The sequence below is a fragment of the Mustela erminea genome, chromosome 7 (assembly GCF_009829155.1).
Source record: "Mustela erminea isolate mMusErm1 chromosome 7, mMusErm1.Pri, whole genome shotgun sequence".
NCBI classification, from domain to species: Eukaryota; Metazoa; Chordata; class Mammalia; order Carnivora; family Mustelidae; genus Mustela; species Mustela erminea.
In genome coordinates, this window is record NC_045620.1 from 111,182,917 (window position 1) to 111,208,439 (window position 25,523).

General features: G+C 44.8%; 1 long non-coding RNA gene across 1 annotated transcript in view; it reads right to left on the reverse strand.

Annotated features, from left to right (window-relative positions):
• Positions 1-224: 224 nt before the first annotated feature.
• LOC116596005 overlaps positions 225-25,523 on the reverse strand; it is a 91,687-nt gene continuing 66,388 nt past the window's right edge. The window contains exons 6-8 of the long non-coding RNA XR_004287964.1: positions 21,388-21,453; positions 3,322-3,408; positions 225-2,614 (exon numbers count right to left, since the gene is read on the reverse strand). This is a non-coding gene — a long non-coding RNA (uncharacterized LOC116596005). The remainder of the gene's footprint in view (positions 2,615-3,321; positions 3,409-21,387; positions 21,454-25,523) is intronic.

Below are 25,523 nucleotides of genomic sequence, written 5' to 3' on the forward strand. Positions count from 1 at the left end.
GCCGCTGCCTTCGGCTCAGGTCATGATCTCAGGGTCCTGGGATCGAGTCCCGCATCGGGCTCTCTGCTCAGCGGGGAGCCTGTTTCCTCCTCCCTCTCTCTCTGCCTGCCTCTCTGCCTACTTGTGATCTTTCTCTGTCAAATAAATAAATAAAATCTTTAAAAAAAATACTATTTCCATGTAAAATTATGATTTAACCCTTAGTTACCCCCCAATAACTGGGTTATTGGGTAAGAACAAAATGATAAAAACTTAGAAGTTATCTAATGCAATTTTCATCTGATATTTGAATGCCCTCTTTGTGCCCCCAAATCTTGTCATCTCGCTTCTGCCTCAAAATTGAAGTGGCAGCAAACCCATTGCCCATCGAGGTCTCTGGAGCGTGCTGGTTGACAGGCAGAACACGTTGCTAGTGTATCTGCCCGTAGTCCTAGCCTTTTGGAGACACACAAGTCTGATCTCTCTTCCCCGTGCAAGCCCTTCCTTCACTGTTAGGAAACCCCAGGCACACATGCCTTTGAAGACTCTCCATATGTCCCCAAGTCTACAAATACTCCTGAGTCATGGTGTCAGGCTCCCTCACCAACCCTACTGTTCTGGTTCCCCTTTGCAGATGCTCCTCTTCCGTGTGATCCTGGCAACAATACCCATGCCGCAGCCTGAGGTCTGACCAGGTTTAGTCATTGTCTGCCAAATTTATGACCACCCAGCAACTTCGGGACACCCACTCTTCAGAGCCTGATGATCCCTAAGGAGGAAGTCAGAGCTTGCTTTGTAAGCTCTCCCTGCAGCTAAGGTTTGGGCATGTGATCCAAACCCCTCTGATCGCATACAACCCAGGCGGCTGTGATTTGCGACCTACAGACGGGAAGAAGGATGGCACTGAAGCCTTCTGGGTAAGGGCAGATGCGGTGACATCCAGCATTTCACAGACCGGGCTTATGAGGTCCTTTGCTAGAACCCAGTAACTGAAAGATGAACGGCTATAGTAGGCAGGATAACAGCCTTCTGAGGATGTCCACGTCCGAATCTTTAGAACCTGAGCATGAATCCATGCAGCAGGTGTGACTGAGCTCAGGACCTTGAGATGGCGAGTTACCCTGGATTATCTGGGTGGACCTGAGGTACTCTGTAGAGTCCTCGTAAGGAGGAGGCAGGAGGGTCAGAGTCAGAGAAGGTGATGTGATGGCAAGAGCAGAGTGAGGGAAGGAGATATGGCAATAGAAGCAGAAATGAGAGAGAAAGACAGGTTTGCGGGTGTGGTTCTGCTGCCTTTGAAGATAGAAGATGGTGACATAAGCCAAGGGGATGCGAGTGCCTTGATTTAAGCCCAGTGAGACCCGCTTCAGACGTCTGACTTCCAGAACTGCAATAGAAAAAATGTGCATCGTCTTCAACTACCACGTGTATGGCGATTGGTTATGGCAGCAATAGGAAACCGATACCTAGATGTCCAAGTCCTTAAGCCCAATGGTGGCAGGATAGCAGGGTTTCTGTGAGAGTGGTCTAATGTAATTCAGGTGCCTCTCTCATTGCAAAACTTGCAGCTCTGATTCTCTGACCCTCCCAGAGACTCACTCCATCAGCTCTATGATTTAGCGAATTCATTTTCTTCTTAAACCAGACCAAATACATAGCTTCTGTGGTTTGCAACAAAGAATCTGGTAACCCTGGCCATCCAGCACTCTACATTTGTCCTTTCGCTCTTATTTCTGAATGACCTCATACCTCCACCTTTGCTGTTCTCTCACTCCTGCCTTCATTCAAGTTTCCACCAGTCCTGACCTAGACCATGTTCATGCTTTCCTAATTGGTTTCCCTGTCTCTGGCCTCTTCCCACTCCACCCCTTCCTCCACATTCCTGCTGTGTCATTATCTTTCTGAAACTTAGCCACAGGACTTTGATGCCCTATTGTAAACACATTAACGGTGTCCGGTTGCCATTGGGATAAAGACCCTAGGCCTTATATGGCTTGGAAGGACCTTTATCACCTTGTCTGAACCTGCTTGGATGGTCACTAAGAGCAACAGCTATGGTGTTAGCAACACCTGATGAGCCATAGGACCTTGGGTAACAACAATTACTAACCTTCTTCATTGGTAAAATGGAGATTTAAGAAGTCCTAGTTCAGGGCGTTGTCTTGTAATTAAATGAGATAATGCATACAAATGCACTTGGCTCAATGCTTGGTATATAGTAGACAGTGGATTATATATGCGTGCGTGTATGTGTCACTCCCCACTTTATATCACCAAATCCTCCTTATATTACCCCTATGTTTTCATGCTGATATATTTTTTAACTTCAAAGTCCTTCCCTCCTTCTCTTTTGCCAGGCAAACTATTGCAGAATCAAGCACAAACATCACCTCCTTGTGGAACCTTCTTTGATCCTTCAAGCAAGGCGATGAGTCCCTCCTCCGAGTGCCTGATGTGATTCTGTGGCAATGACTTGCTTGCCAAGTCACTTTGTCCTTTGAGAGTCTTTTCCATTTTGAGGTTGACAAAGCCCAGTGTGGTGTCCAGCAGACAGGAGCCTCTTGATAATTGTCAGGTGAATGGATAAATGATGCAGTGGTGAAAAGGAGAAGGTTGGGACTACCACCTGCCCTGTCTGGAAAGGAAGATTTGGCTGAAAGCCTGAGCATTCAAACCTGAAACTTCTCATGATTGCATAGCAAACCTATGTCATGTTCTCGATAGGCTTCAATGAGGTTGGAGATTATGGAATGGGTAAGTAGGAGCTATTATTTTACATGGGATTTTTAGTCATACAAAAGAATTGCTTTAAAAAATTTTTTAAAAATTGCTTTAAAAATTGCTATAGAGAAGAAGCTGTCCAGCTGCTGTAGGCAATTATTTACTTAGTAATCCAAGAGTGGGCAGGGCAAAGCGTCGGTGGTAGAGACCACTGCCCAATGAGGTTCTATCTGAAATTAAGACAAAGCACCTCCGAGCTGAGTGCCATTGGGAAGAGAACGTGGCTGGGCTTGCCACCCTTTCCACGCTTGTGTATGCTGAGATGCATCCGTATGATACACAATGGCTTTTTCACAGAAGTCAGCAAGCAAGAAGTTTCAAAACAGTGCCAAATCACAGATCGTAACTAAGATCTCTAAGAAAAGGGTCATTTTGTGAGTTACTTGGACTTTCAAACAAGATACACAAAAATGGGGACTACCTCTTTAGGACCCTGTGAATTGGCCATGCAAATGTCCTTTACAACTACTCTGGGCTGTAATGCACCAGAGGCCCTGTCGCCCCCACAGAGACACTTCCCATTCGTGGCAATTACAACTAGAACCATCGGTTGGCTCTTACCTTCGCCCAGCTGACATTAGCAGCAGAGATGCATTCGAAAGCTCAGAGACAAGCGAAGCTTGCTTGGGGTCACTCAGGCCGCAGAACCTTCAGTCAGAACGAAAAACAAAAGGTCATGACCTTGGTTACATCTAAAGTAAAGACTTCCCTGTTTTAGATTATAAACTGGTTTGGATGAAAACTGGCTGATGTGTGGACAATCTGATGGACTCAATAGGCTTTTCAGCCTTTGTAATTATCTCTTTGCTAAAGTAAATGTTAGCATAACCATTGACATTTGGTAAGTTGCTCTGTGCTACCCAAGATAGAAGACAGATAAACTTTAATCATTTTTTGCATAGTTAATATACATTTCTCATCACAGAACACTACTCTTTTTTTTTCTTCCTCACAGAACACGGTTCTGTTTTGTTGCTAGGATATATAGAAATATATTTGTATACAGTTAAGTTCAAATAACTGTACGTGTATGCAAGCTTTTCTGTTTTCCAGGAGGTGCAGTTTTTCAAACATGGCTCTCCTTCGAAAACAAGTAGTGACTTTCTGTTGCGAGTCTGAAGGTGAGGCAGTGCTGATGGAGAGGCCAGGCTGAAGACTTCCGGGGAAACAAACCAAATTAAAGATGGGTGGTTCTGTAGGGACCACAGGCCCCTTGGGGTGTATTTTTGCTAAGACTGATTACTCTTCCTCTACACCAGCAACATGAATAGTACCATTTCTCAGATTAATGAGAACAAATTTTCCTCAAAGGGTAGAAAACATACCATTTCTCAATAAGGAGACAACCTGTCAAAATTATGCATAAATAAAATCATAACTAGAGGGCCTCCGTCATTTATAGCCATTAATTTCTTCCATCCTCTTTGAAAATCCTGAGGGGAAGAGGCGAGTGACAGCAGTTCACACACAGAGACATGGGCGTACCGGGGACTCCTGCCAACTCGACAGGACCTAAAATAGTCCTTTGGCAACTGAGCAAAGAATGGATTCCAGGTCCTGAGGCAACCGTGCACGTCAGAGGAGTGGGTTCCCGCCCTTCAGCTGGGGTAGGAGCTAATCCTGCGGTCTTCCCAAGACAGCAGCTCTGCTCCGAGGGCAGCCAACTAAGGCTTGACAAAAGCCAGCTCGGGGGTGGGGGGGAGCCCAGCCCAACCTCATACCCACATGCTGCTACTGAAAATGTTTTAAAGATTCGTAACATCTTATTTACGCTGCTTAGCATGAGCAATCGTCAACGTTCTCCTTCCTCTCAGCGTAGACTATACCAACCTCCTGTTGGAGCTCGACCCATAAAAAGAGGAGTCCTGACCACCCTGGGCATTATCAGCTTGTGTGTGAGTTGCCTGAGACTGGTTTATTTCACATTCAACAACCATTTCCTGAGCGTTCACTATGTGGGGGGCTCTGTACAATGGCTTGGGGGAACTGTTCAGAGAGGCATAATAATAATCATTAAAAAAAAAAAAAAAAGAACAGCTCAGGGAGGTGTAATAAAAAAAAGATTAGTTCCAGTGTATGGTGCTCCTACAGGCTCTGCGTCAGGTCCCAGGGCTGTGCTTTATGTAACTAGTTCATCGGGTCTTTGGAACAACCCTGCAAGGTGAGGATTTTCATTCCCATTTTACAGATTAAGAAACTGAGACTCAGAGAAATTATGTGACTGGCAAAGCTCAGTATATTAAGTTTGGGAAGGGAATTGATTCGGTGGTGAAGGAGGGAGTCTTTGAAGGTTGTTGAACACTGACGTGAACTGGTCAGAGACTAAAGAAAAGAAGTACATATTATCAGGGGCCCCGGGTGGCTCAGTCGGTTAAGCACCCAGCTCTTGATTTCAGCTCAGGTCATGACCTCAGGGCCTGGGGTTTGAGCCCTGCCACGGGTGCAGGGGTAGGGGTAGGGGAGTCCCTCCCTCTTCCTTTGCCCCTTGCACACACACACTCTTTTTCTCTCTCTCAAATAAATAAATAAACCTTAAAAAAAAAAAAAGGAAAGGAAAGAAAAGACATACAAAGAATGGCAATAGGGTATCTGAAGAGGTGGGAAAATCAGCTAGGAGATCAGTTAGCATTTGGTGGAAAACATGTTAAAGGTTAACCTGCAGATTTAAACAACATGCATATATATGTATGTGTTTTAGGAACACAATCACCTGCAATAAAAACGACAAAGCAAAACTAGGTAATTACAAGTGCAAAAATTCAGGAAAGTAGTTACTTCTAGGAAGGATGAACAGAAAAACGGGAGGAGGACATAGAGTCAAGGTTCCACTAGGCTTCAACTGTATTTATTTTATTTTATATATTTATTAATTTTGTTTTATTTTTAAATTTTATTTTTATTTTTAATTAATTTAATTAATTTATTTTTATTTTTCAAATTTATTGAGTTATAATTAATAAACAGACCTGTATGTAATCTTTAAAAAAACATATAATCTGGTATTTGCTACACACATACATTGCAAGAGGATTCCCACCATCAGATGAGTTAGCACATCAGGCATATTCCCTTCTTCCTCTTTTTCATCGAGAACCCTTTAGTTCAACTCTCTTAGCAAATTATAATTATACGATATAGTATTCCTGAAGAGCAGCCACAAAAGCAGGGGCCCCGGGGCAAGAGCTTGCCAGAGAAATGTTGGCAATCTGGTTGCTACAGTTGGGATGAGCAGAGAGAGAAGGTGGAGGAAGTGCCCAGTGGCTTCCCTGGGTTCCTGGGAGGGCTGCAGCTCATCCCGAGATGCATGTGGATTAGAAACTGGATCCTCAGATCACCGGTTGTAAAGCAGGCAATCAACCCCTCACAAGGAAAGATTGGGCAATAGGCTTTTTTGCCTGCTCCCTCAGTGCTGGGCTCTGAGCTGACAACCTCAGCGAGTGCTCACATGCCTGTGAAGAAACGCTTCTTTGTTTTCTAGGATCCTGTGGGTGTCATGAATACAAGCGCCATTGGCTTTTCATTGGTGTCTGGGGGCCCATCTCTCTGGTGGGAACCTTGAAAGTTGTGGTACTAGATGTGGAGTCCAAATCCTTTACTCCCTCAGGGAGAAGCTAGGAGTTGAGGATCCCCCTGATTATATGACAATGTGCCAGGGTTTGGGTTTGTGGTGAAGGTGTGTGCTGGTCTCTCCTATCCATTTTGATGTGGGCATTTTCTGTCATGTGGTGTGTAGGAGTCATTAAGCTAGTTTCTGGATTTCTGTCAGAGAGAATTGCTCCGAATACAGCTGTACATTCGGTGTATCTGTTGGGGGAGGTTGGCCAGGAGCCTCCTGTGCCGCCATCTTGTTTCCTCTCCTTGCCTCATTCAAACAGTAGTTAAATGCTTTGTGCCTTGTGCTGTTTTATAGGCACATAGGTGGTCAATCAATTTTTCTTTGAAACCCTAGGTACTAGAGTTTCACAAATTCTCTCAGCTCAGAGTACTCTTAGTGTCTCACTGAATTTTTCAGTGTCTTGAGACAAAACCAAATACCTAATAGTTTTGTTTTTAAGTAGTTAGGTCCCAATAACTTCAAAGTAATGGATTATGTGGTGTCTCTTAAACATTTAAAATATACAGTGGTTCTCCTGTGATTTCACCGTGGTCTTCCGGATACCTCAGCACACAATAGTCATTGCTTATGCTCATGTGTATGAAATGTTTCAAAATATATATATTTTTAGATATAAGGGCTTGTTCAAAGACAAGGCTGATAGAGACATGAAAGAGGCATAGGATTTCCTTGGCTTGGTGACTGGGTGTTGGGAGGGGTAAGTCAAAGACCTTATTAAAGTAAGGTAGAATTGAGGTAGAATATTGAGAAAAGTGTAAAGATTGAGGGCTTATAGGAAGAAATAAGAGTAATTTGAGACATAGTGAGTTTATGGCAGCCAAAGATATTCAGATTTGTAGAGATGGTTGAAAAACTGGGACAAGCTTATGTTCCAGAGATTTAGACCCAAGAGACTGATTTGAAGACCATCTGAAGACAGCAGTGGAGCTGGAGGAGATGACCCAAGGGCAGAGGATAGGGTAAGCATGATGGGAACTGAGGACAGAGACCAAGCAAGCACCCACATGTTTGTACAGGAGGAGTGAGACAAACTTGTCAGAGAGAGTGAGAGAGGAGGAGAGCAAAGGGTGGGCAGCTTCAGAGAAAGTGGGGGAAGGGACTCCAGAAAAGGGTGGGGGTAAGGGAGATTGTCAATGGAGCCCAGTGCTGCTGAGGCAGTCTGAGGAGAAGAGGAATAAAAGCCACAGGAATGGACAATCTCGAAGACATGAAAAAGAGATCATGGGTTAACCTTGCTCATTCAATAAATTTGAAGTTAAAGAGAAAGTTAGAAAATTTGCTTGAAGGGATGAAAGGGGTCAAAGGACTCTCTGTGTTTGTTGCTGTTTTGTAAGAAAGCACCCGTGCTGACCTACAGACAGAGAGAAGGAAGATATAAAGCAGAAAAATAGAAGGGACGATGCCTGGAGCCAAGTGCAGAGGAGACAGGAGGAAACAGGGTCAAGAGCTTGGGTGGAGACAGACAAGAGCTCCTTCCAAGGTGTGGGTCCAAGGAGAAAGGAAGATGGAGCACAGTTGAGGGGAGAGACATAGAGAAAGGTCCTACTCATGGCTTCAGGTGTCTCAGGAAAGTGGGAAGCAAGCCTGGAGAGAGCTTTGGTTGGGGACTTGGGGAAAGGTTTGGGCAAGCCAAGATCAGAGAGGCCAGAAATCAACCCAAGCAAGGGGTTCAAAGGAGCCTCCAGTAGCCATGAGACCCACGCGGAGCTTCCATGGTCCCTGTCTGGTGGCTCCAGTGAGCTCCCTCTGCAGGCTGTCTTCCCTTGGAGCTCAGCATGGGAGTGCAGGCAGGAGCCCAGGGGTGGTGAAGGTGGGGGCAAGGCCAGGGGTGGGACAGCAGAGGTCAAAGTTGTAAGGGCATCACAGAGAGGTCTGAGGATCATCTGGAAGGGAGTGAGTGTCCCGCAGTAGGGAAGTGTGGAGGGTCTGACAGGTGTGAGGAGGTGTGAGGAGGGTGGTGTGGAGGCTGTAGTGTGGTAGTGTGGAGTTGTGGAGGGGTGAGGTCATGCAGAGCTGTTGCCACCCAGCTGCCAGTGTGTTCAGGTCCACCCCACTCTCCCCAGGCTCCCCACCCTCCAGTTTGCAGGCGGTCTCCACCAGCAGAGGCACCGTGGGGTGTGTGGGGGGGGGACCTAGGGGGGTTGGAAGAGAAGACTGGAGGCCACTTCTCACATTTCCCCCTCCCTCTGGCCTTGCTCCCAGTGGTGCTGTTTCCTCTCAGGCCCTTGGTCCTCCAGGGAAGCCCCTCTCTCCGTGGCCCCCGCTCCCACCAAACAGTCCTAGCCAGGGAGCCCTGGTTTCTGGCCTGGTTATGGCCTCTGTCCTGCTGATCCTCCAGTTCTAGTGGGGGTCCTGGATTACTGCAGCTGTGAGTATCTCTACGACCTGTAACCAGTTCACCAGTTGAAGTATCTAGAGTGGTTTCTGTCTTCCGAAGTGACTTTCACAGATACAGTGGAATAGAAATGAATAAAAATGAATACCTCCTTTTTGATCTGCTTCCATCTCCTTTCTTTTCCTTTGCCTCAAAACAAGTGAGGAACAGTATGTGGTTTTAACATTAACCAGTGGAGCATAACAAAGGAGAGGGCAAGTGTGGACCCCATCTATAGGGAGCAGGGCCGGGGAGGGGGTCTCCTGGCCTTGGCCAAATTGAACCAGCCAGCACAAGCTTCCTTGCCACCTTTCTGAGCTAAGAGGCATGTGGACACAGCGAAGGGTGAGCGTGTGTTCACCTGTACGATCCTCTGACCCAAAGTAGCTCGGCTACCATAGGTATTGGGATCTGAAATTCCTCTCCCCCCTCTTTTGATTCAAGTTACTCTGCATCTCTAGAAAGCTTATATTTAAATAGAATAAGGATTGAAAGAAGGCTATTCAATTAGACCAAGATGGACTGGAGAAGTTGAGAAAAACTTTAGGGAGTTTGGGTTTGTAGATAGTTTGGGTTTTCCATTATCACCTATATTGTAGGAAGTTTGTAGAAAGTTGTGTTTGAATAGGCAGAGAGGAAGGGAAAGGGCTCTCTAGGGACAATCTGGATGGAGGCTGGCCACGGGGACCAAAGCACAGAGAGGCACAGGCTTGCTGGGAAGAGACAGTGGGCACCTCCCGCTGGCTGGTGGTTTTAGCAACAGAGAGAGAGAACTTCTGACAGGTCAGCTGGAACCTGGAGGACCTTGACTAGCAAACTATGGATCTCTAGCCTTCGCTCAGAAGGCCATAGGAAACAGTCAGAAATTTCTGAGTAGAGCGACAGCATGCTGAAAGTGATGATGTGAGGAGAAATTGAGCCCTGAGCCGGGTGTGCAGAATGGATGAGAGGCAGAGAGCAGTTGGGACCAGGCAGAGTGATGAGGAGGTTGCTGCAATGACCCAGCGGTGTGGTGATATAAGGACTTGAGCTAGGATAATGGCAGAGGGCCAAGGAAGAGAAGGGCGTGAGAGATAGCAGGAAGAAGTATTCCACAGGATCAGGCTGATGGCATAAGAGAGTTCTAAGAGATGGATGATATTTAAGCAAGGTTGATTTGTTGGAAGCGTTTCCAAAATGTGCACTTTGTAATGAAACCACAGATATTTATGACTTCCTGAGTGTCATTACCTAACTCATTTACAATCTGGAAATTCACATTCCACTTTATCCATCATGTGGGATTGACTCTTAACACCACACGTCTTCACAGACAGATTACCTGACCCTGTAAAGAAGTTTTTATATCATGATACCATGTAGTTATTTATTTGTTTGTTTTTCTTAAACAAGATTTAACAGAATCCCAGAACTCCCAAATCCAGATTTGGTCAAGGATTACTAGAGAAGCTCAGGACTGGGAGGTAAGCATGAGCTCAGTTTGTCCAGAAGGAGGACAGATAGCACTGCTCTGTAGGCCAGCTCAAGCCACAGGCCAGCTCAAAGCCAGGTGCCTTCTCCAGGAATTACTCCAGTGTCATGCAAGGGGTCCCTGCCCTATGGAGGAGGTTCATGTCTCCAGAAAAGAAGACCATAATCCTGTCACTAAAGAAATGGTTATTCTGTGCCTGATCTGGTGGTCAATAGCACCCTTCTTAGAATTTTCCAAAGCTTCAATCAAGACATTTAGATTTCCAGTGTGGAATTAGACTACACTGGGGGTATAAATGTAAGGATATCTTGGAAAATAGGCAATATAAGTGATAATGAGAAAGAGGCATAGTTTTATCCAATTTGTGGAATGGGATGGAAATTCCATCACATTTGATGAAAGATTTTCGTCTGTGTGATCCATAAGTAATGATGTCATGAGCCCATGGTCATTGCTACTCTTATCTAGAGAGTAATTTCCCCATCGGTAACTACGACTCTACCCTCAAAAGCAGAATTTCTACTTAAGCGGCATGAGATGTGTGAGCAGCAGGTACTATTCAGCCTGGTGAGCTTTCTAGAATCCTCCACATTTATCCCCTACAATGGATGTGGGGTGCCAACACAGTGATGCCCCTGGCAGACCCCGTCAGTTCACTGACCTGGTTGTCAGCTACCTGTCCCAGAGCATTAATCCCCTGTCTCCCCGTCCTGCTTTTGTGTTCAGCTTGTTGGTTTCATTTTCCCATTTCTGTCATTCCTCCCATAAGACTCAATACACTGTGTTCCCTTCTAACTTTGACCTTAGTGCCTCTGGGTGACATTCTGATGCTCTACTCTGGCCCCTGCTTTCTATTTTCAGAGAATATTTAATTTATTCAAGATTAAAATAATAATAATAAGTTGCTCCTCTCCTAATTTAAACGTACACTTCTGTCAAGGTCATGGTATTGAGGCAACGTGCCCATTCATGTAACAAATATTTAGTGAGCACCTACTAAGTAAGTACAGTGTGGGGGGCAAAATGCTGAGATACCAAAGTAGAAGTTATGTCCCCTATCCCCACCAGGAGCTCTCCAGCTGAAAGAGGTAGAAAATCATAACACATGAGCACATCCTGGCCACAAGAATCTCTGTTGATTTGGACAGGAATTTGCTGCCCTCAGTCCAATCCCAAAATAAAACACTTAAACCAAAGCCAATCAGAAGGACTAGGCAAGAGTAAAATCTGTTGTGTTTTGGGGATCAGGAATGATTTATACTCTTGTTTAAAATTCCCGTGAATGTTAAAACAGCATTTATAAGTAAATACAAAATAAATTTTGGATCACGTCTGCTGTGACCAACAACCCCACTACTCGCCTGCTACTTCTGGTGGAGATGTCTGATGGATGAAGTCAGATCCCCAGGCAGGAGCCGGGAGTGTTACTCGTCACCCCTCCATGGACACTGACCTGCCTGCACTGGGATTCGAGAGCCCCCGAAAGGGTTCCAAATGAACACAAGGTAAGTTACAAATTTCCTTTCTTCAGCTCTCCTCCACCTTCTTGTCTCTCCTTTGCTCACTCTCTGTCTTCACCCAGAGACTGCTTATCTACCTTTGATGAGCGTAGCCCTGTGTGGATACCAGGGTCAAAGCAAAGGCAAAGAAATCCCTTCCTTCCAGGGCTGGCCGGAGGTGACATTCCAGACACCACCTCCGGATGGGAGCTCGGGGAAGGTGGAAAGGGCTTCAGAGGGCAGGCCTGGGACGGAATGTCTATGCTGCAGAAAGGCAGCATGTGGGTGTTACAGTGTCAGTGAATGGGGGCCCGGAGCCTCATCTCCCACTCAGCTTGGGAGCTCTGGGAAGCTTTTGGAGGGGTTAAATGAGGTGTGTGTTATGTAACCACGGCCACTGGCTCTCAGGGAGTTCACGGCAGGACACCCAAGTCCTTTCAGGGTTTGCTCTGTGCTGATTTCCAAATTAGGAAGTCCCACTAGCCTGGAAACTTGGGAATGCAGGACGAGCAAGAGGCATGGCCCAAGGACTGGCTGAGCTGATCGTGTCCCACAGCCTGGAAAGGAAAAGTCGCAGGTTCTCTCTCTGCTCATTCCTCTGCTCACTACCTCCTCAAAGGCAGGACAGACTTACATTCCCTAAAATTCATTTTGTTTAATTTCTGACAATGAGAGTGTTTATCTTTATTAAAAGCACTGGGAAAAGACATGTGTAGCTTCATGAATTCTAATTTGATCTCATAGTCTACAATAAAAGAGGAGTCTCTTTTAAGTTATCGGTGCCAACAAGGAAATTAAGGTGGGTTAGGCTTTCATCTGGTATCAGGGATCCAGGCTCAGGCAATACTGGCCAGTGATTTTCATTTGTGGTAGAATTTAAAGTGGAATTTCGATTTGTGAATCAATTATCAGCTGTCTGGTCTTAAAACAAGCTACATGCATATTTTTATATGGTGGCTCAAAGACAAACAGGTGCTGGTGTCCTGGTTTGTTTCATGGTGACCAGTAGGTTAGGAGGGGTGGGGAGCAGGAAGCAGACCAATGCTCCATCTGTCCTGAAGCCCACTGGGAAGAGACACAGTATGTTGGATCACAGCCCCCCTGGCAAATGCCTCTCATCTCTTCTGCCATCTTCCTGTCTTGCCAAGTGTCCTGGGTGAGCCCCCTGCCTTGGCCCCCAAGCTCTGCGAGGATGTTTGTGTGGAGCACAGTTTCTCTTCTCTGTCTCCTTGGGTTCCCAAGAAATGGTTGTTTCCCTGAGATAAGAAGCACAACCTCTTGAAAGAATTTGAGGAAACCTTGGCTGGCTCCAGTCCATCGCACTGGACGACCCATCAGGCTATTTTCCAGCACATAATTTGTCCCTTGATTGAACTACTGCAAACCCACCCACCAGCCTTCTTCCTGTGTGCAGCTGGAGTGAGCTGGGTGAGCCTGGAGCCTGGGGCGCGAGGGGCAGCTGTGGGCAGGAACACCTGAGAGAGCTAGGGGATTGGGCATGAGGGTTTCAAAGTCAAGCTGGGGTTCAGGCTGAGTCAGAGGACTCTGGGAAACCATCATAGGTTTCAACTGAGTAGCAATGTTGGACTTGCACCTGGAAATGCTCCTTCTGGCTGATGTGGAGATGGGGTTGGAGAAGATGGGAGTGGTGACCAGCAGACCAGATAGGAAGAACGTGCAGCAATCCTAGAAGAGAGTACCACATGGAGAAACTGGCCTCCAGGCAGCTGCCATTGTGCTCACCCTAACCCCCTCTGCTGGGTTGGCCTCCCAGGTGTTCCCGGGACTGGCCATCACTCCCATTGCCGGGATCATGGTCAAAAGTGTCCTGTGACCTCCTCTGAGCCTGGCTGGGCTGGGGGTTTGGAGCAGAGGAGGGGAAGAACAGGGCTACGTGGAGAGATGAGCAGAGCAGTTTTCCTGTGGGCTGTGTTCTTGTCCTACTCTCTGTAGGTCACCAGGCTTTGAGAGACTCCCTGTGGACAAGTGGGGAGGAGGTTCTCACCACTTGTTTTCCATTCCCAGACTGCCTTACTAAATGTCATTCTTATTTTAGGAAATGAGTTGGAACTTTCCTAGACCCCCTGGGCCCAAGATGGCAGGCTAGCCTTTGCTGTAACTGTACATCTCCTGATGGCTTAGGTGGCTGTTGGGGTCTCCTGGCAGACTTTGCAATCCCTGACCACAGCACTTGGCAACGTCCCTGAATTTACCTGGACCTCTCTCTGCTCCAGGGAAAATAAAGACTTATCTATAAATTCTCTCCACAGCATCCATGCAGAGCAGTGGTCCAGGGCTGGGGACATTAAGCTGGGCCCCCAGGGAGGGAGCAGCAAGAGGAAGAGGGCTTAGCAGGGCCTTGCTGGCAGTGTGGACTCAGAGGAAGGAAAGCTTTGCCGACGGGCCATCCTGACCTTCCAGCTGCAGCACCTGACCTACCTACCACAGTGCTCTGTTGGCTGGAAGTTCCTGACAGCAGAGTCTAGAAAACATGGAGGGTTTTTGTCCAACAGGTTTGTTTTTATGTTTCAGACTCTGAAGGAGGAAACATATTTGCTACACTAGCTGTGCCATCTGCCGTCCCTTGATCCAAGGTGAACATTTTCCTCTCTGTGCCTCCCACCCTCAGATAGGCTACCCACCATCCTACCCCACCATGTGTCCAGGAGATGTCTCAGGAGCAGCAGGTGCTGGAAGACACGGGCCAGAATTGAAACACCATTCCTGGCCATCTGCTCCACTGCGTTATTTCTTTCCCTTCCTTTTGTAGTTTGTTGGCCCACAAGACTTGACTAGAAGGTACCTCATTTGTATAATGAAGGTTCAGGTGAAAATGCGGCTTTGGGGTCCAAGTTGGGGGCTGACTCTCCTAGCCCTCGTGACCTTGGCATCGAATGTGAACCTTGGGAGCTCCCTCCGTGGCTCTTGCCCTTGAGCAGCCCAGCAGCTCCAACAATAGGCATGGTTCCTGCCAAGGAAAGCTAGCTGACCAGAAGGACAGCCCCCAGCTGCTCCCACCTCCCAGGCAGGAGGCACAGGATGGACAAGAGCTCTCTAATCCACAGCAGGCCAACTGGATTCCTGGGGTTGCTGTCTCCTGGCCGTAAGATTTGCATGCTGATGTAAGCAGGATAAGGCTCTCTATAATTCAGTTCTGAACCGCATGGCGCAGGCTGCTATGGTCATAAGAGGCATGGGAAGGGGTCGGGGACATGGCAGGAATGTCATGGGCCTCTTGGGGTCAGGAGGGCTGAGCCTCTCAGGGGCTGTGCTTGGAGGGTTTTCAGTCTATAGCAAAATGCAATTCCTTTGCCTCTTTTGAATCACCATTTAGTAGGCTCGAAGACAGGTAGTAGTCATCGCTGATCTCCTGCCTATCTGCCCAACTACTGAGCAGACATTTACCCAGCATGAACTTCACCAAACTTGACCAAAAGGGGGAAAGCACAAGGTTAAAGGGCATGGGGCCTTCTTTCAAGGGACCTTGAGTCTTGAGGCTTGGTGGTTCAGGGTCATCAATGCTTGCTACCCTTTACTCTTGGTGCACTGCCCCTAGGCTACCAATCTTATGACCAAGGTTAACTCCACCAAATTATTCCAATGACCCTTTGCCTGGATAACAAGGACTTATGATAGAATTGGATGACACAAGGGTGAATCTTTTTCTAAACTGCTGACAGCAAGGTTTTGTATATCTTCTCCATGTGGAAGGCTAAGGAAGCCACATTCACCCCAGTTACCCCTGCCTACCCACTATTCTATGTCACTAGATACAGGATGATTAGGAGGCCTGCACTTGAGTTCTGACTCTACCTCTTCCAATCTTGAGCAAGTCACCACTGTCTTGTGCCTTGGTTTCACCAATTGGAGCTAAAACACAACAAAGGTCCAAAATCCCCAAATGGTAAAAATAAAAAAATACCACCACAGCAAGCTACTAACTATGAATAGTATCACAATATGGGAGAATGTGTAAGTTTATGACAATGCTACAGCATAAACAAGTTATGGTTCACAATTCCAAGCTATATTATAGATGCTGGAGGATATAAGCTTCTGATCTTCCCCAACCCAGCAAGTGCTTGGATGCTTGGATGATGACTGGCTTTTCCTTTAATGGGTTTCATGGCTTGGACTCCCAGTGAAGCAGACTCTGCGATGAAATTTAACATGCCGGATGTTTATTTGGGAGTTTGTTTTTAGAACAAACACCTGTTGAAGGGAGAGGAAGGAAGCAGGAGTGGCCGGCCAGAGGGGGAGGTCATGTTGCCATGCAGGCTGATGATGACCTCAGCAGGCCACACAGGCTCTGGAGTGAGAATGACCTTCGGATTATCCCACGTTGTGCTACATGGCCAGGTCTTCCTAGGCCTGTGGAGAGCTATTGTTTTATTTTGCTTTTGTTATATTTTGCCTCTAATTGGAGAATGTGAGTCATAGAGCAATGGTGACCTGCCCAGTATTGGAAGAGGTAGGGCCAGGACCCAAACCCAGACCTACTAATGCATGTCATGTGATGTGTCTACAAGGAAATGCCTTAATCCCTTGTTTTACCCACTCATTTATTCAATAAATCCGTCATGTACTTCCTTTTCTATAAGCACTGGTGGTTAAAAAATAAATAAGCTACCATCTTATCCTCTACACTCTCACATTTTCCCCCTCTCTATTACAGTTATAGACTAATTTTCCTAGAAAGTTTATTTAGAGCTTCTCTGATATCACTGAGTTTTTCTTACCCTTCGATATGCTCATGACTCTCCCAGGAACTTGTCAACATGCTGACTCTGAGTCTGCAGGTCCGGGGTGGGCCTGAGCTCTGCATCAGGATGTGATACTCTTGGTCTTGGGCCACTGTGAGTAGCAAAGGTCTACTCTTCCGAAGCCATTTTTACTTTGGTCTCCTTAAGTCAGCCTCCCCACTTAATCTCCTCTCAGCTGAAATGTTAGCTGGGTTGCGGTGTATCAGAAAGAATCCAGCCACTGATAGTATAGCATCATGGCTTTAAGTATTGGCTTGGATATCAAGCTGACTTAGCCTTAAATCCTGGCATTGCCTCATACAAATAATTTGGGCAATTTCCTTAAGCTTGCTAAACTTGAGGCTTTTCATCTGAGATGGGAATGGAGAGACTGTCTTTTTTCCACTGTATACTTTTTCTTCCTTTGTCAAAGATTCGTTGACCATAAAGTCGAGGGTCCATATCTGGGCTCTCTACTCTGTTCCACTGGTCTGTGTGCCTGTTTGTGCCAGTACCATGCTGCCTTGGTGATCACAGCTTTATAGTAAAGCTTGAATCAGGCAACGTGATGCCTCCAGTTTTGTTTTTTCTTTTTCAACATTTACTTAGCAGTAAATATGATTTATATGATTCCATATAAATTTTAGGATTGTTTGTTCCAGCTCTTTGAAAAATGCCAGTGGAGTTTTGATTGGAATGGCATTGAAAGTATAGATTACTCTAGGCAGTATAGACATTTTAACAATGTTTATTCTTTTGATCCAAGAGCATGGAATGGTCTTCCATCTTTTTGTGTCTTCTTCAATTTCTTTCATGAGTGTTCTGCAGTTCCTTGAGTACAGATCCTTTACCTCTTTGGTCAGGTTTATTCCCAGGTATCTTATGGTTCTTGATGCTATAGTAAATGGAATCGATTCTCTAATTTCCCTTTCTGTATTTTCATTGTTAGTGTATAAGAAAGCCACTGATTTCTGTACATTGACTTTGTATCCTGCCACGTTACTGAATTGCTGTATGAGTTCTAGTAGTGTGGGTCTTCAATATAAAGAATCATGTCATCTGTGAAGAGAGTTTGACTTCTTCATTGCCAATTTGAATACCTTTTATTTCTCTTTGTTGTCTGATTGCTGTTGCTAGGACTTCTAGTACTATGTTGAACAAGAATGGTGAGAGTGGGCATCCTTGTCATGTTCCTGATCTCAAAGGGAAGGCTGTCAGCTTTTCCCCATTGAGGATGATATTCACTGTGGATTTTTAATAGGTAGATTTTATGAAGTTGAGGAATGTTCCCTCTATCCCTATACTTTGGAGCATTTTAATCAGGAACCGATGCTTCATCTTGTCAAATGCTTTTTCTGCATCAATTGAGAGGACCATGTGGTCATTCTCTCTTCTTTTATTGTTCTATCACATTAATTGATTTGCAAATGTTGAACCACCCTTGCAACCCATGGATAAATCCCACCTGGTCATGGTGGATAATCTTTTTAATGTGCTTTTGGATCCTGTTTGCTAAGATCTTGTCGAGAATCTTAGCATCCATATTCATCAGTGATATTGGTCTGAAATTCTCTTTTTTGGTGGGGTCTTTGCCTGGTTCGGGGATCAAGGTAATGCTGGCTTCATAAAAATAGTCTGGAAGTTTTCTTTCTGCTTCAATTTTTTGAAACAGCTTCAGGAGAATAGGTATTATTTCTTCCTTGAAAGTTTGGTAGAATTCCCCAGGGAATTCATCAGGTCCTGGGCTCTTGTTTTTTGGGAGGTTTTTGATCACTGCTTCAATCTTTTTACTAGATATTGGTATATTCAGGTTGTCAATTTCTTCCTGATTCAGTTTTGGAAGTTTATAGGTTTCCAGGAAAGCATCTATTTCATCTAGGTTACTTAAGTTATTGGCATGTAACTGTTGATAATAATTTCTGATGACTGTTTCTGTTTCCTTGGTGTTAATCTTGTTCTCTCCCTTTTCATTCATAATTTTCTTAATTTGTGTCTTCTCTCTTTTCTTTTGGATTAGTTTGGCCAGTGGTTTATCAATCTTATTGATTCTTTAAAAAAACCAGCTTCTAGTTTCATTGATGCGTTCTACTGCATCTCTAGTTTCTATCTCATTGATCTCTGCTCTAATCTTGATTATTTCCCTTCTTGTGTGTGGGGTTGGCTTAATTTGTTGTTGATTCTCCAGTTCTTTAAGGTGTAAAGAGAGCTGGTGTATCCTGGATTTTTCAGTTTTTTTTGAAGGAGGCTTGGATGGCTATGTATTTTCTCCTTAGGACTGCCTTTACTGTACCCCATAGGTTTTGGACCGAAGTGTCTTCATTCTCATTGGTTTCCATGAACTGTTTAAGTTCTTCTTTGATTTCCTAGTTGATCCAAACATTCTGAAGGTGGTCTTTAGCTTCCAGGTGTTTGAATTCCTTCCAAACTTTTTCTTGTGGTTGAGTTGCAGTTTCAAAGCATTGTGGTCTGGGAATATGCAGAGAATAATCTCAGTCTTTTGGTATTGGTTGAGTCCTGATTTGTGACCCAGTATGTGGTCTGTTCTGGAGAAAGTTCCATGTGCACTTGAGAAGAATGAATATTCTGTTATTTTAGGGTGGAATGTTCTGTATATATCTATAAGGTCCATTTGGACCAACGTGTCATTCAATGCTCTTGTTTCTTTATTTTCTGCTTGGATGATCTGTCTATTACTGAGAGTGGCATGTTAAGATCCCCTACTATTAACGTATTCATATCAATATGACTCTTTATCTTGATTAACAGTTGTCTGATGTGGTTGGCTGTTCCCATATTGGGGGCATAAATATTTACAATTGTTAGATCTTCTTGGTGGATAGACCCTTTAAGAATGATGTAGTGTCCTTCTGTATCTCTGACTACAGTCTTTAGTTTAAAATCTAATTTATCTGATATGAGAATCACTACCCTAGCCTTCTTTTGAGGCCCATTGGCATTAAAGATGCTTCTCCATCCCTTCAGTTTCAGTCTGGATGTATCCTTAGGTTCAAAATGGGTCTCTTGTAGACAACATATGGATGGGGTCCCGTTGTTTTATCCAATTTGCAACCCTGTGCTGTCTTATGGGAGTGTTTAGGCCATTCACACTGAGAGTGATTATCCAGAGATACATGTTTATTGACATCATGTTTCCTGTGAAGTCCTTATTTCTATAGATTGTCTCCATAAATTTCTGTTCAATGACACTCTTGGTTTCTTTCTTCTTTTATAGAGCCCCCCCCTAATATTTCTTTTAGTGCCGGCTTGGTGGTCACATACTCTTTTAAACCTTGCCGGTCTTGGAAGCTCTTTGTCTCTCCATCCATTTTGAATGTCAGTCTTGCTGGATAAAGTATCCTTGGCTGCATGTTCTTTTCATTTAGTGCCCTGAATACATCTTGCCAGCCCTTTCTGGCTTGCCTGGTTTCTGTGGACAGGTCTGACATTATTCTGACAGGCCTTCCTCTGTAGGTAGTCAATCTTTTCCCCCTAACTGGTTTCAAGAGCTCCTGTTTAAAATTATGATTCATCATTTTCACAATCAGGTGTCTCGAGGTCTTTCTAGATTCTAGGGTCTTGGGCGGAGAGCTTTTTGCCTCTGGGACACGAATGCTGGTTCCATTCCCCAGATTGGGAAAAATTTCATGGAGAATTTGTTCAACTATATCCTCTAGTCTTCTTTCTTTCTCCTCCCCCTCAGGGATTCCAATAATTCTGATGTTGGAACATTTCATGTCGTCATTTATTTCCCTAATTCTGTTTTCATGGCTTCTAAACTATTTGTCCCAGCCTCCTCCTGATCCTGTTTCTCTATCGGCCCAGGATACCAATTATGATCAAGGGCTCTGGAATTGGATAGACTTGGGGTCCAGTCGAGGTCCCTTCACTGGAGGACTTTAAGCAGTTGCCAATTCTGAGCCTCAGTTTCCTGTTGTGTCAAACAGAAATGACGACAGCCACTGACTTTAGAGGTGATTGTGAAGATTAACTTAGGGGTCCCACAGCACCTGTTGTATTTGTGAGAGAGTCAGGACCCCCCATAAGGGGAGACCAGGAAACCCTGGGTGGGCCAGGCTGAACAAGGGTATGAAAAGTTCTGTAATAATAATCATCACTCTGCAAGTATTGTCATGATCATTATTCTGACTTCTACTTTCACTATTTAGAGGAGAGGGGGAGAAGAGGGGAAGGTGTGGCACTGTCTCTTTGTGTGAGCTTCTTCCTGAGGCCAAGTGAAACAATTCCTTCCCACCAGGGTTTACAGGAGAAGAAACATTAGTTTCTTCTAGTTTCCATTAGTTTGTATTTGCTGTCTACCTTATGGATTGTTTTGGAAATTCAATGTGTAAGTGCAGGGATGGTATTTACCAGGGTTCCTCACACATAGTGAGCATCCTGTGAATTCTTATGAATAATAAAACACCAATCTTTTTTGGTTGCCTATAAGATGCAGATCCTAAGCCGATGGGTCTTTCCAGAGCTAAAGAACGATTTTCATTCCCTGCAGAGGTTACAAATCATTTCAGGGCACAGTAGTAGAGAAAGGGTCCTTACTAGTCTTGCCCCTGGCTCTTGCAGAGGGCCCAAAATGCTGCCTGGTTTGCTCGTCTGGTATCTGTTAGATGCTTCTGTAAGAGGGACCAATGGTATAAGAAATGACATTTAATGAATGACCTTCTGTTGTCAATACTTCTGAGTAATTTTCTGGCAGCTAGTAGCGCCCTTGGGTGCCCAACCTAGAAGGAATAGGCAGCTTCCTGAGCCCTTTCTATAGTCCCCACAGGGTGTAGGGTAGATGCCCCTGCCTCCCTCTGACTGTCAGGAGGCGTGGCAATTGTTCTCTGTCTGTTCTGGAAAACCCTACTTATTCATGTGGATCCTGACTAATGACAGAGACTGCACCATGAACTGACCACCCAATGTACCTTGAGATGGCAAGATTGGGGCAGAGAGCATCCCAGTGGAATCCATTATTTTTGCTGGGCTGAGGTCTGTAGGAAAATGAAGGAATATTCCCAGATTAGCACCTAGCTCCAGATGCTGTTCATGTGATCACCCTTCACTATGTTTGAATGCAATTTTTTTTTTGTTTTTCTTTTTTTCAATACACAGTTGCTGCTGCTGCTAAATTACAGTTTGCGTGTGTGCACGTTCCCCCCACATGTGTAGGTGTCAAACATGTTACTTACTAGCCTAACAGTTGGTGTCTCTCCAAACACATTGAGGCTCATCTCAGAGAGGACTCAATGGTGCAAAGGGTGTGGTTGATGTTAATGCATACGTTGCTTCTGCTTTGTCTCAGTCAGGAAACAGGCTGCCATAGTAACACATTTTTGGGGTTTTATTTCATAAGGCAAGTAGAAAATTGCCTTGTGAAGATAGCTCCACCCAGTAATTATTCACAGAGTTCAGGTACTGAAATTCACCGTTTTTGTGTTTATATTAATAGCTTCTGTAAGCTAAAAAAAAAAAAAAAAAAAAAAAGTGCATTTCATTCTCCTTCTGCCAAAGCAAGCAAACAGCAGTGGGAAGACCAAACTAAGAAGATGATTTACTTCGGAACTTTAAATAAGGGAAAAGAGCTTTAACATTCATGGCATAGAACCTCAAGAAACAAGATTTTAACCAATTTAAGGAGCACAAGTTTAAAGACACTAGACACACAAGAGGGAAAAAGCAGAGGGGGTCCTGACCTCAGAGAGTATTGTGGGGGGCAGGACACAGATAAGGAACAATTCAACAAATAACTTAATTAAATAACTTCACATCCTGATTAGGACTGTACAGGAATAACAGGAAATGTAGGGGCAACACCTACTTTGGATGGGGTGGCTAAGACAGACCTTCCTGAGAACGAACATTTAAGCTGAGATCTGTGGAATGAGAAGAAACAAGGGCACATTCTCTGTCTCTGGCAATTGAGTTAATATTAATGAAAAGGATGGAATAGTGTTTCCCTACTTCTCAGGTTTGGGGGATGACATGGCAAGGTTCTGTCTGTGCAAGGAGTTTTCCCAAGCCCTAAGAGATGGGGGGTTTCTGCCTGCAGAGGCAGCAAATCATTTCAGAGGTTAAGAAACTCAGTCAGGGGTTTACAGAGCGTAACAGCCTTGGTACAAGAGTCCCAAGTTAGAAAAATACACATGTTGACTACTTTTACTTTTCCAAATAACTAACTTCAACTTTTTTTTGACCAGTGCCCACTTTGCGCACACTAGCTGTGAAGAAACATGAAACAGTTGTAGAGATATCTAAGTGCATCCAAATGCGTGACTTGGACTCAACCATTTGTAGTGTGACGTGGGTATTAACACTGTGTTGGCTCCCTCCACCTCTCTATTCTCAGCCCCATTCCCAGCACAGATATTGAGCCTGGGGGCAGAGCCTGGGAGAAGGAGTTTCTTGTTCCTGCCTTCAACAGCAGCCAGTTTGACTTGGGTTGGTCCTCTGTTGGTTGACCCATGGAAGATGGGCTGCCTACTGGTTCCAGAGTTGGGCTCTCCTCTGGGATCTTGGATTGGTTCTTTGGCTGGTGGAGGTAGAAAGAAGATGAGTCTGAATCACCTTTTCTCACTGTACAGTGTGGGTCCACTCCTCAGCCTTTTGCCACTCTGACCTCTTATCCTTTTTTTTTTTTTTTTAAATAAGAGATATTTTTAAAGCTTTTATTTATTATTTGACACAGAGAGAAAAAGAGAAAGAGAGAGAGCACACGCACGCACAAGCAAGGAGAGCAGCAGGCAGAAGGAGAGGGAGAAGCAAGCATCCCGCTGAGCAAGGAGGCTGATGCAGGGCTCAATCCAGATCATGACCTGAGCTGAAGGCGGATGCTTAACCAACTAAGCCACCCAGGTGCCCCTGGTCTCTTATTCTTGATGTGTGGACTTAGAAGGGGCCATATCAGGATGGCCAAGTCCCAGCTCACCAAATGACTGACCCATATTAGGGAAGTTACTGTCTTTGTTTCTGAACAGGGTGGTAGAAAATCAGACTGTCTCTATCCCTTCCCTGCCTCCTCAACCCACCTTCTTTCCATGCTGTTCTTTCTAGTCCACCTTCTCCCATACTGTGGCATCACCAGGCACACCTGCCAGTTTAGTGGGAGGATGAAGGAAGATGAGGGAGACATGTTGGAAGCTCTTGATTGCATAGAAAGGGAAGAAGAAGCCCCCCAAAGTGAACTCTCTATTCTTTTCTCTTGCCTTCTTAATGAAGATGAGTGGAAAGTTATCATAAAGGTTTTGTTGGCTTGCTTCCTCTTAGAAACCCTATGGTGGGATATAGACCCTTCTGTTCTTAGCTGTAAACTATCTGTCCAGCCTTACACTGGGTTGCTTTGGGGGCAGGGTGCCCAATCCATATGGAAAAGCCAAAATCCAAATCCAGGCTTATGTGGCTCCAAAGCCCATGCTCTAGCTTCTACATGATGTTACCTTCACTGTGTACCATATTTTATTTAGAGTGGGAATATGCTTTGGAAAAAAAAAATCCCAAACCAAGAAAAAGAACAAAGATATGTGTGTTGTGTGATAAAGAATGGAGGTGGATTCATATTTTTTAAGTCCTTGCACAAAATCTAGGTAGAAGAAACTAAATGGGGTGAATTTGAAGGAGCTAAAGTGAAAATAGTTGAATTGCTGATACGAACACTAGGTGCTTTGCCCAGGGGGCCTTGGGCTGACTATACATAAGTGGAATAGAAACTAGCCCCATCCTACTTCCACTTATGGTAGATGGCTCCAATATGTGCTTTCTTCTTGACTAAGCATGCCTATAAGTGCGGAATTGCAGGGAGAAGGCAGATATCTATGCAAGACTGCTGAAGGAATGTCACTGCCAGAACTTGAAGCCATGTTGAACTGATAGTGTTCAAGTCACAGATCTCAAACTACCACACTGGTAATACAAGAGAACGGAGGTTTTGATTCTGAAAGCAGACATGGGACAGAGTGGTGTTAGTGATGGGGAAAGGAGACAGTGACAAGATAGAGGAGCTTCCACTGACAGAAGTGAGAGCACCATTCAAGGATCCATTAGATTCTTTTCTCATCCTTGTCATTAAATATTGTCCCATCTGGGACACCCAATTCGCTCTTATCTGATACATCAGATTGATGCGCTTAGATTCTTTTTTTTTTTAAATTAAATCATTTTTTAAATTTATTTTCAGCATAACAGTATTCATTGTTTTTGTACCACACCCAGTGCTCCATGCAATCCGTGCCCTCTATAATACCCACCACCTGGTTCCCCCAACCTCCCACCCCCCCACCACTTCAAACCCCTCAGAATGTTTTTCAGAGTCCATAGTCTCTCATGGTTCACCTCCCCTTCCAATTTCCCCCAACTCCCTTCTCCTAACTCCCCATGTCCTCCATGCTATTTGTTATGCTCCACAAATAAGTGAAACCATATGATAATTGACTCTCTCTGCTTGATTTATTTCACTCAGCATAATCTCTTCCAGTCCCGTCCATGTTGCTACAAACAAAAGTTGGGTATTCATCCTTTCTGATGGAGGCATAATACTCCTTAGTGTATATGGACCACATTTTCTTTATCCATTCGTCCGTTGAAGGGCATCTTGGTTCTTTCCACAGTTTGGCAACCGTGGCCATTGCTGCTATAAACATTGGGGTACAGATGGCCCTTCTTTTCACTACATCTGTATCTTTGGGGTAAATACCCAGTAGTGCAATTGCAGGGTCATAGGGAAGTTCTAAAGGTATCCAAATTGGCAATGAAGAAGTCAAACTCTCTCTCTTTGCAGATGACATGATTCTTTATATGGAAAACCCAAAAGACTCCACCCCACACTACTAGAACTCATACAGCAATTCAGTAACATGGCAGGATACAAAGTCAATGTACAGAAATCAGTGGCTTTCTTATACACTAACAATGAAAATACAGAAAGGGAAATTAGAGAATCGATTCCATTTACTATAGCATCAAGAACCATAAGATACCTGGGAATAAACCTGACCAAGGAGGTAAAGGATCTGTACTTGAGAAACTACAGAACACTCATAAAAGAAATTCAAGAAGACACAAAAAGATG